The sequence below is a fragment of the Mauremys reevesii genome, linkage group 5 (genome assembly GCF_016161935.1).
Source record: "Mauremys reevesii isolate NIE-2019 linkage group 5, ASM1616193v1, whole genome shotgun sequence".
In the NCBI taxonomy this organism is placed as follows: domain Eukaryota; kingdom Metazoa; phylum Chordata; order Testudines; family Geoemydidae; genus Mauremys; species Mauremys reevesii.
Window position 1 is genome coordinate 22,145,320 of NC_052627.1, and position 8,781 is coordinate 22,154,100.

Consider the following 8,781-nt stretch of genomic DNA (forward strand, 5'->3'; position numbering starts at 1 on the left):
TTGACAGGTGGTATTGTTCAACTGGTAGCAGGCTCCTTCCATCTTGGGATGTCATCGCGGGGTGTTGTCACTGAAGGAATGTTTCTTTTTGCCATAGCAGATGTTGCAGTGTGGAGGGTCGATGACTTGCACAGGAGAATGGGAGAAATCAGGAAATTAAAAACTCCTCCTTCTCCTCCTCCTCCTTCTCCTCCTGTGAGTTTGCTCACTACCTCTACGACCTCTCCTCCTTCTGCCATGTCGTCGTCTTCTCCTTCCATGTCGACCTCCGCGGCCTCCCCTTCGTCGCCTTCTGCGACGGCTCCTGCTTCTGCTCCTGCTGCGTCTGTACCTTGCCATTTCCGGAGAAGATTATGGCTTTCAAGATCTCCGCAGCTGGAGCACCAGCTCCGTAGGAGACAGCCAACCTGTCTGGTGGGATGTCCTCATCTTGTGAGCTGAGCTGGCAGCTCTGGCCCTTATATAGAGGGGCTGGTAAGTGTGACAAAAACCTACCGGGTCACTCACCTGTGATGAACTATAATGGGCTTGTTCAGACATGGGCATCAATTTTACTGTATAGCAAAGTGTCCATATAAGGAAAATGCCAGCTGTCCTGATCATGTCATTAACACTTTCCACTGAAATGACTATATAAGGACAAAGCCACTAGTTTTGACCCTATATGGACATAAAATGGTTTTTTGTTGAAATGACAGTATAACCACAAAAACAACATCACAAACACCCTGAAGTTAGGAGGATGCAGGCAACTATGAAGCTATGGAATTGTTTGCCTCTACATTACCCTTGCCTTGTTGGATTAATCTTGTCAATGTTTGGCTGACTTGATTTAAACTGTGGATCTATTCAGCCTACCTGTCTTTGGTGGAATTTCCTGAGCTTGTTAGTTGAACTGGCACTCTGACCTTTATGTAGAGAGGCTGATAAGTATGACCCACATTGCCCTATTATTCAGCTGTGATAAACTAGAATTAAGCAATATATGGCCATCAAATTTACTGTACAGCAAAGTGTCTATGTAAGAAAACAAATAGATTTTTCCCTTTTTATAAACACTTTGGAAGTTAATTTATGTAGGTCACACTTATCAAAGGGGAAAGCAGTGACCAGTTGATATTATATCTCTTCACTACATAATGGCAACACCCATCATGACACCCAACCATCAGAAATGAGAAGTTGCCCTTCCTAATTTGATCTACTTTGATTACTACCCATGTGTTCATTTATGAACTCCAGGAGATGGCACTAACTCAGTCCTAATTGTGTTTTCTTGACTTTGAACCTTTATGTACCTAAAAAGGTTGTTTTTAAGATCATGTGAAATGTTTTGGATCTAGTGCTCTATTTTTTTTTTTTTTTTGCAAAGTGAGAAAAAGTAGCTTATGACCCCAAAAGGTTTCACCTTTTCCCCTGAGGGCAATTGAAACAGTATGTGAATTACAAGTTAAAAGAGATGGCTGATTTATACGGTGTGTATCTTTTTCCCTGCAGCAAATGAATAACTTCAATATTGTTGTCAAATGCATACTGTAGTATTTTGGGGTGATAAAATAATTAAGTGTTGAAACCTTGTGATCCGTGTGTCATTGAGAGGACTAAAGATTTGTGAAAAAATGGTCAAAAGCTTAAAACCAAACCCATGATTTGAATACAGTGGGCCAAATTCCCCTTTCCATTTCAGGCAAGCAGGAATGTAACCCATTACATTTGTAGTAAAAAGGAAGGTATTTTAGCCACTAGAACGAACAGTGTTTCAATAGCAGCTGTTACAATTTGAAAATAATAGGCTTGATTCTCCATTCACACCAGTTTTATATCACTATAACTCTATAAACTCTTATGGCGCTAACTCCTAATTGACACTGGTATAACTGAGAGGATGATCAAGCCAATCCTTTTCACTGGAAATGTCTAAATTAAATATGTTATAGACATCTCCACTTCATATTCTACAAAATCTTCTTGGCTTTATCCCTCTTCTCAGTCACCTGTGTGATACGTACCATTAGTTATGCAATCACACTCGCTCCTGTCATGCCTTTATTACATCTGACCAGGCAAGTCTCAGAATAAGGAAACCTCTCAATAGAATCAGTACTGTGTGTTCCATTTGGACAAGGTCGTCTTTGAACTGATGTGGCATTCACCTCTATAGTACTCTGTCTTCCATAAGTGCCGTCCTTGTGCTTATCCAAAGCATTCACAGTCAAAGACTCTAGAACTTGCTGGATGTTCACTGGCCTTCAAAATATAGATTGAATGTACTCAGTTCTTCAGGAAATCCTAGGTCCTTTCATGTTTTTTCACACATGTATGAAAGCTTTGAAAGCTTGCAAATCATCTATCTCATGATGCATTAGATGGAACATCTTGGAGGCCCTCTCCCTGAGGGAGGGGTGACAACATATGTTTTGGAGGGCAAGTATGCACAAATTCACGTAGTCACTGACAGTTTTAATCACAAGAACCATACAGACTCTACAAAACAGATCCACCTCAATCACCAAACAGGCCTCTGTAGAAGGACTGTTTTGAGATCAACAAATGGCTATGTGAGTAGAAAATCATTACGAGGCAAAATATTTCTCTCCTCTGTCATAGGATCAGGTCATCTCCCCCAACCTCCATCCTAGATATTTTTGTTTATGTGTTTCATTAATTGACTCTCTCAGTTTGGTTGCTATGTTTTATTGATTTTCACACCTCTCTGAGCCTTCCTTCTGTTTCCCCACATTCCCTACACTCCCCCCAGTCTGTTTCTTCATTCCCATGTTTTCCTGCTCCCTCATAGTTTCCTGTCCAATTTCCAAACAACAGAGAGAGCCACATTACAATCACATTCTCTGAGGGCAGCCCAGGTTTGATTTCTTCAGGAAAAAGATGAGAGACATCAGTGAACTTTACGGCACAAGCCTTCTTTCTCCACATTCTTTCTCTGGCTTTCACAGAGAAAATAAAACAGTGCATTATGAAGCATGTGGGATACACTTTGACTTCAGACCAGCAAGCCAAAGCTGCTGAGCCAGTAAGCTCACAAAGGCCTGCACTAGAGACCTCACAAAAGCCTGAGGCTTAACATCAGCCCAGAGAGCCAGAGGTGCTGATCTAGCAAACTTTACCAAAGAACTCTGCTTTGACAAGAGCCAGTAGTCTCACAGAGGCCTGACTTTGACTTTACCCCAGCAAGGTAGTGGTTCTGTGCCAGACACCTGAGGCCTGTGTCCAGACATCATGCTAGGAAGATGGAGGTACCGAGCTAGTATCCTGACAAAGTCCCGCTTGGCTTCAGCAGGGGCCTGGAAGTGCTGTAGCCGGAACTCTGTGTCAGTGCTTTGACCATTACCAACACAGCATGTCGTTTGTGCTGAGCCAGTGACCTCATAGCAGCCCGTTCTTTGATATCAACCCAGTATGCTACATTTGAGGAACAAGTGACCTCATAGAGGCCTGTACTTGGACATAATCCCAGAAACCTAGAGGTGCTGAACCACTCAAGGCCTGTTGCCGTGGCGCCAGCCATCATTCTAGAATGTGTTGAGATTTGACTTTATCCCAGCAAGCTAAAGGTCCTGAGCTGGTAACCCTTCAAGGCCTGTGCATTTACATCAACCCAGCACGCTATAATTGGTCAGCTAGTGACCTCACAGAGGCCTTTGCACTGAATTCGGCCTGTGGTGATCAGATCAGTGTGGGAAAAAGAATGAACTAGTGAACTCACAGAAAGTGCTTTAAGTCCCATTTACTCTTCCGGAGTGACACAAGAGGGATTTAAGAAGAGCTGAGGAGCTGGCCTTCTGCAGTTATAAAAACTCAGGACCTATTTATCTGGAATGACTACAACCCTTGGAATTTATTAAAATCAATAATAACACTGTTTTAACATGTAGTGGCAAATGAGACATACAGCTTGTCTCAGTTGGCCATCTTCACTGATTACGTCTATAGAATCCAAGCCTTCATTTGTTTTGACCACAATAGGAAATTCTGTCTATCCAATCACTGAAGCTTGCAGAAAATTGAATAGATTTATGGACTAGCAGTTACAATTTTAATTATAACCTCCATTTTGAAAACTTTAGCCTCAGTCTCTCAGGAGGCTGTTTTGTGTAAAGCTTCACAGGCCAACTGGAATCCATCATTTAAGCAAATGGATACCTTCTTGAACAAGAAATACATGCCTTCACTTGACAGAAACACTTTTCCTATTTGCATTACTGAGAGTTTTGCTACAATAAATGTACAGAGAGAAATGGCATTTTCTTAAATGCAATTGCCTGGGCAAGTGTGACACATACTGTATAAAACAATATGAAAGTAGGTCGGATATATATTTTTTTTTCTGGAGGGGGTTTGATCTGTGTGTGTTGATCTGATTTCTTGACGAGCTTATGTTGCAGAGGGAGAAAGAACATTCTGGATGCTGAATGCTTACAAAGGATGGATAGCTCACTTTACCTTTAGGAGAATGCTTTTAAAAATCTCTCCACAATGACTACGACATCTCTTTGCAGAGAAAAGAGAGGAGAATTAAAAGTAAGTAAAGTCCAATTAAAAGAAACATGGTGAAAATTCAGGTAATTTTGCTAGGGACAAATATTTTTCAGCTCAGTTCCATAAGGGATTAGTTTAAACAGATATCTCAAAATTGCACAATACATTTATAAAACTGTCAATAACATTTCTAATGGGAAGAGCCCATCACTAAATACACTCCCTAGTTAAAACAGATTCATGTCTTCCAGTTTTTTCTAGACAAGTAATCTTTCCCCTCAAGAAAATTTTGCTCAGTTAGACGACCTGGGAATGAAAGTCTGTCTTTATCACAGATGCAACAGATTCACCCCTGAAAATATTATAGCTGTTCTAAGAGACAGTCTACATGGGAACACTCCAAAAAGATATTCCAAATGAGCTGAAGGTGTGAATGTAAAGTGGATCATTTAAACTGAATTGCATTCAGAATGAATGCGGCTTTATTCAGTTTAGCTTATTTTAATTCTGAATTAGAGTAACCACACAGAGGTTTAATGCAATTTAACTAATCCTCTTTAAATTAATACTTGTAGTTAATTCAGATTAATTTTCCTGAGTGTTCCTGCGTAGACAAGTCCTAAAATTCGAGTAGCATGAGAGGTGTACCACAACTCAGAGACAAACGCTGAAGACATTTCAGCTGCTAGGTCTTGTGAGGCACCAGCCCTAGTTGCTTCCCCTAACAGCTTTAATGCATGGCGAAAGTGAAGAGGTATTTTTCTAGAGCTGAAAAAAAGGGGAGGGTTGCAATTACCCCAAGTACTGTGTCTTAAACAGTTACAACTCTGGAGAAACAATAGCAGTTCTTATTTGGGCCCCTGATTGGAGTGGGGTGGAAGAAGTGGGGTGGAAGAAGTGGCAATCTAATAGAGGACTAAGGTTCTTCAGGCCTAGTCACTGCTGGATAGTCCAGACCAGTCTCTTATTCCAAGCAAACAGGAGTTTACAGGTTTGCAGTTAGCGGTTTCTCTCACTGGAGCCTGTCTGCCATGATTTCCTGCTCAGTCGCTGCTGTTTCCACATGCACAGGCCAACTCTCACTTGCAATCTCCTTCAGCCACACCCTATTCCATATGCAGTCCCCCAGCTTCTGATGATGCCTGTCCTAGATACATTTCCCTGGGGATTTCTCCATGGATCCAGCTTCTCTGATGCTCCTGGTTTCCAAGCCACAGCTGTTCCCCCACAATCCCCTGCCCCAGGAGCGAGGGTCCTGCCTTAAGGTCTTTCCTTCTACCTGGCCAGAGGAAGGAGAAAAAGGATAATGGAAATGGTAGTTTTTTCCATACCAGGTGCATCAATCACCATAAGGAAAAGTTTCAAAGTGGAGGTTTTTTGTCTGTTTGTTGGTTTGTTTTCAGCAGGGATTTGGCAAAATCTAATCTCACACTGGTTTAAATTAGGAGTAACACAAGTCCATGGACCTGATTCTGATCTCACACTGTGTTCATACAGTGGTGTCATCCATTTACCTGAGAATAGTTACCCGTAATTTATAGATGTGAATTTTCTAACACAAGGTATTTCACCCAATGTGGGGTAACTAGTTTACACCTCAGTATGATGCGAGGGCGGGGTGGGGAGGAGGAACTGATCACTGGAATGGAAATTGGTAATTGCCTAGAATCTTGTCTTCATGGTACAGTCTCAATCAGAAATATACATACATGGCCGATGATGGATGGGTGGCCAGGCAAAATTTGAGTGAGTGAGAGCTGCGACCCTGTGCTCCAGGTCACGCTGCCACTCTCTCACATTTGTCTCACTGTTCTTCCATCACCACAGAGGGGCAGCTGGGGGAAAACTGTGTGCTGTGACCTCATGGACCAATTCACAATGCCTGGAATGGAGAGTCAGGCCCAGCCCTGCAGAAGAGGGCTGCTAATGTGGGGTTACTTTGCTTTTCAACCCTCCCTTCTCTGGCCTTCCATCCACACCAGGACCGTGAGCCATGTAGAAACTTCCCACAACCCATTGTTTGGGAAACATATTCCTTTAGAGGATATTTTTGTGCGTGTGTCAAAAATACTGACATACCCAGCCAGCAAAGTAAACAGTTACATTACTGTATCATTTAAATAATTACAGAGGGTTCAGAACTATTCGCTACATGCTTGATACACCTCATACTTTTCTGCAAGCAAACAGCTAGGAATAAAATTGGTAACTTTTTTTATCTTGGCAAGGCTATAGGTCAATAGATTGACCTGAAAATATGCATATATTGGTGAATGTCTATAGGCTGTTTGTCAGGATGTGCAGCAAAACTGATAGGTGAGACATGTTATGGGATATTACTGAAAATATAATGCCCATTATAAAATCAGAAGGCACTGGAAGAATGTTGCAGCACTGTTCCAAAAATTCTCAAGAAGGACTGGATAATACCGAAAATATGCCATCATCAAATCATAAGACAGTCTAACAACAGTGTTCAAATTCTGGGCAGCTTATCTCATTGGGTTTCAGAGATGGCTGAAAAAAATAATGATCAAAGGCAGAGAAACTTCCATATGAAAAAAGAAACAACTTGGGACAGTTTATTGAGGGGGAAAAGAGATAGATGAAAGATATATGATAGATAGGTTGCGTAGAAGATAGTAAAAAGGATGTAAGAATCCTGATCCTTCCAGGAAATAACCAACCTCTGGCTGAGACGGCTAGGAAGAAAGTGTAAATTATCATAAATCCACCTATTATTTCCAAACCTATGCAAAGAAACAATGAGACCGCAAAATGACATTTCAAAGTTTATTAACAGGTGGCATTGTTCAAATGGTAGCTGGTTCCTTGCATCTTAGGAAGTCATCGCGGGGTGTTGTCACTGAAGGAATGTTTTTTTGCCATAGCAGATATTGCAGTGTGGAGGGTCGATGACTTGCACAGGAGAATGGGAGAAATCAGGAAGTTAAAAACTCCTCCTTCTCCTCCTCCTCCTTCTCCTCCTGTGAGTTTGCTCACTACCTCTACGACCTCTCCTCCTTCTGCCATGTCGTCGTCTTCTCCTTCCATGTCGACCTCCGCGGCCTCCCCTTCGTCGCCTTCTGCGACGGCTCCTGCTTCTGCTCCTGCTGCGTCTGTACCTTGCCATTTCCGGAGAAGATTATGGCTTTCAAGATCTCCGCAGCTGGAGCACCAGCTCCGTAGGAGACAGCCAACCTGTCTGGTGGGATGTCCTCATCTTGTGAGCTGAGCTGGCAGCTCTGGCCCTTATATAGAGGGGCTGGTAAGTGTGACAAAAACCTACCGGGTCACTCACCTGTGATGAACTATAATGGGCTTGTTCAGACATGGGCATCAATTTTACTGTATAGCAAAGTGTCCATATAAGGAAAAATGCCAGCTGTCCTGATCATGTCATTAACACTTTCCACTGAAATGACTATATAAGGACAAAGCCACTAGTTTTGACCCTATATGGACATAAAATGGTTTTTTGTTGAAATGACAGTATAACCACAAAAACAACATCACAAACACCCTGAAGTTAGGAGGATGCAGGCAACTATGAAGCTATGGAATTGTTTGCCTCTACATTACCCTTGCCTTGTTGGATTAATCTTGTCAATGTTTGGCTGACTTGATTTAAACTGTGGATCTATTCAGCCTACCTGTCTTTGGTGGAATTTCCTGAGCTTGTTAGTTGAACTGGCACTCTGACCTTTATGTAGAGAGGCTGATAAGTATGACCCACATTGCCCTATTATTCAGCTGTGATAAACTAGAATTAAGCAATATATGGCCATCAAATTTACTGTACAGCAAAGTGTCTATGTAAGAAAACAAATAGATTTTTCCCTTTTTATAAACACTTTGGAAGTTAATTTATGTAGGTCACACTTATCAGAGGGGAAAGCAGTGACCAGTTGATATTATATCTCTTCACTACAGAATGGCAACACCCATCATGACACCCAACCATCAGAAATGAGAAGTTGCCCTTCCTAATTTGATCTACTTTGATTACTACCCATGTGTTCATTTATGAACTCCAGGAGATGGCACTAATTCAGTCCTAATTGTGTTTTCTTGACTTTGAACCTTTATGTACCTAAAAAGGTTGTTTTTAAGATCATGTGAAATGTTTTGGATCTAGTGCCCTTTTTTTTTTTTTTTGTAAAGTGAGAAAAAGTAGCTTATGGCCCCAAAAAGTTTTACCTTTGTTTCCTGAGGACAACTTTAATTACAAGTTAAAAGAGATGGCTGATTTATACTATGTGTATCTTTTTCCCTGCAGCAAAT